This window comes from Lissotriton vulgaris, unplaced genomic scaffold, assembly GCF_964263255.1.
Source record: "Lissotriton vulgaris unplaced genomic scaffold, aLisVul1.2 SCAFFOLD_264, whole genome shotgun sequence".
Lineage (NCBI taxonomy): Eukaryota > Metazoa > Chordata > Amphibia > Caudata > Salamandridae > Lissotriton > Lissotriton vulgaris.
Genome location: NW_028244627.1, coordinates 1,058,844 through 1,062,292, shown reverse-complemented (window position 1 = coordinate 1,062,292; position 3,449 = coordinate 1,058,844).

Sequence of the window (3,449 nt, the reverse complement as noted above, 5' to 3'; positions counted from 1 at the left end):
CATTGTTTTTAATACAAATATGCCTGTAAGGCACGCCCCTAAGTTTTGGGGCATGCTGGGACATGTAGTTTTTGTTTGTTTAAGCCAACACAATTTCCAGTGTTAGTCATGAGGATTCGCTGCATTGGGGCGACTTTTGGTGCTACAACATCTCAAAGCGGGCCCTCTGTTAGCCAGGGCAAATTACGCTTGGTGACGCACATGATAACACGTGCGTATTGAGTCGGCCACCCAATTTGCGGGGGGCTGGCTCACATGATGTGTAGCTTCTATGGAGTAGCTCCATATTAAATAAAGGGCTGAGTGCCCTACGTCCCCAATGTTAGCATCCACCCATGACTTTCTTTATGAAAAATTAATTTGGCAAAGTTAAAGGATTAAACGAATGCTTAACGAATAACATAATGCAACTCTGTTACAGTGTCAGTGATAAGTCTAAATAAACATACAAATTACATATTATAGGGAGGTGAAAAAGAGGAGTCCCAATTTGGCTGATCATAAGGATCCTAAATGATGTCCTTCATATGTGTACATAAAGTTCCTCATCGCCATTGAGGCCTCCAGGTTGTTTGGTCTTAAACCTCATGATCAACTTTGATTCGAGTCTTCTCAGTTGTTGAATGCGGTTGCCACCTCTTTCATTTGGTGCGATCATGGCTAAACCTAAATGCTTTTGTGGAAAATCCTATATTGGCAGCACTACTTGTTCCCTGAAAATACGGATTTTGCAGCACATCCGTGCAATCCAGAATCATGACAACTCATATGCCATCGCGAAACATCTTGCCCATCATGACAACAGAACATGGCAGGATGTGAGATACTTTGGTTTAGCCATGATCGCACCAAATGAAAGAGGTGGCAACCGCATTCAACAACTGAGAAGACTCGAATCAAAGTTGATCATGAGGTTTAAGACCAAACAACCTGGAGGCCTCAATGGCGATGAGGAACTTTATGTACACATATGAAGGACATCATTTAGGATCCTTATGATCAGCCAAATTGGGACTCCTCTTTTTCACCTCCCTATAATATGTAATTTGTATGTTTATTTAGACTTATCACTGACACTGTAACAGAGTTGCATTATGTTATTCGTTAAGCATTCGTTTAATCCTTTAACTTTGCCAAATTAATTTTTCATAAAGAAAGTCATGGGTGGACGCTAACATTGGGGACGTAGGGCACTCAGCCCTTTATTTAATATGGAGCTACTCCATAGAAGCTACACATCATGTGAGCCAGCCCCCCGCAAATTGGGTGGCCGACTCAATACGCACGTGTTATCATGTGCGTCACCAAGCGTAATTTGCCCTGGCTAACAGAGGGCCCGCTTTGAGATGTTGTAGCACCAAAAGTCGCCCCAATGCAGCGAATCCTCATGACTAACACTGGAAATTGTGTTGGCTTAAACAAACAAAAACTACATGTCCCAGCATGCCCCAAAACTTAGGGGCGTGCCTTACAGGCATATTTGTATTAAAAACAATGAAGGGACTACACAACTTGGCTACTGTGAACACGAACTACGGTTCGAAACGCGTAGGTGTTTTGTCACGTTTTGAATAATAAAACTGCAAACTGAAAACCAAGGCGAGTGCGGCGATTCTTTGGTCAAAATACAAATCTGGGACACTGCCCTGGTCCCATCGCAAGCACCGGCTGTAATTGCGCTCCCGCTGCGACAGGACAAGTTGTACGCAATATATATATATATATATATATATATATATATATATATATATATATATATATATATATATCAATCACTGCATGGGATAAACCAGCATTGGAAGTGTGTGAGGGGCAGCAGTACCCACCCTAAAAGCCTGCTGAACTAACCCTGCCCAATCAGGTCAACCTGTCAATCAAAGTGTTCATTGTGTGGCTTCGGGAAGGAATTTCACACCTCATCACAGGCAGGGATTGCATGCAGCCTAAAGCTTATTTACTAATGGAACAGCTAAATCCAATACAGTGAATATAGCTTTTGATGATGTATTAACTGTAGGTTGATGCTAACATTAATTTAGACTTTCTCCCCTTCAAGACATTTCAGCAATAAGGTAATTTCAGGGGCTGCTTATTTAGCTCTTAGAAGCACGTTTTTAGGTCCACAAATGATTTTAGTATTACATGTTTACGTGCAAATACAAGAGCTTGCAGGATACTGGTGAGCAGACCTCAGTGGAGGCCTGTGTCATGTTTTCAGGATCACAAACTGGATGGCACAATATAGTGCTTCAGTACGCATGTGACATTTAATTTTACATGTTATAGGTGCAGTTCGTACATGATACTCAATTGCCTTATGGTAAAATAAATATTCCAAATGAGGTTTTAAGACAATCTTGACTTTGTTGTAAGGGTCAGAGCACATACACTGATCAATGAATAGCAGTCTCACAAAGTTAGAGTTCAAAACTACCAACAAAAAACACGAAAAACGTAGTTGAACACCCAAAAATGGGTCACATTGCAATATGTTTTGATTCATAGCATTAATTTTTCCATTTTATTGTCATAATGACTCTATTTTGATCTCTTGTGTTCTCTCTTCTCTCGCCCCATCTCTCCCCCTGTCTGTCTCAGGATATTGTATTCTCACATTCACGCCCTGACCCATTAGTTACATCCTCTACTAAGCTTCTTTATTTCTCACTTTGTTGAACTCTATAATTTCCAATGGCTTCTTCCTATAGACTCATCTCACTATCTTTCCATCTCTGCATCCAGCTGTCACTCTTATTTTTCTGTGCCAATGTCGATCACGCCCCCTATCTGGCACCTGCACAAATGAACCGTCTACTCTCAGGCTGCAAGTAATTAAGCCCGGATTTGATTTTCGATTTGGAATATCCTGACTGCTTAAAGAAATAAGCACAAGCCTCACCTGGTAACACACGCATAACTGACAGCGCTATGAGTGAATATTGATTTATTTTTCATTTAAAGTATGCGTTTCATCAGTTCCCCATTTAGCAGCCTAATTTGCAGGTATCCATTTCATACCATATTATTTCTTTTCGTTTCCATTAAAAAAACATGTTTGGATTATTTTGACGGAATTTGACATAACCTCCGCAATATCCTGTCTGAAATATTTATTCAGGATTCTAATGGTATGCTTAGAGAGATGTTTTAGTGTCATATTATGATTCCACAATTCACTAGAGACAAGGACTGAGCGCGCATCTAATGTCCTTTCGCACTGTTGGGAAATCTGGCACAGAGCCTCTGACCTGTCTCAGCAATTGCTGTGCATTAGTGGTTTAAAATAGTATCCCCCACTTGCAAGATATATAAAATGAACCAGTAACACATTATCAGTGCATAATCTTGAAATATTTGTTTTTAAGTTAAAAAAGTCCTAATAAATTTGTACATGATTTAATCGCACAAATAAATTTGTCATGAAAGCATACATCAAACTCCAAAAACAG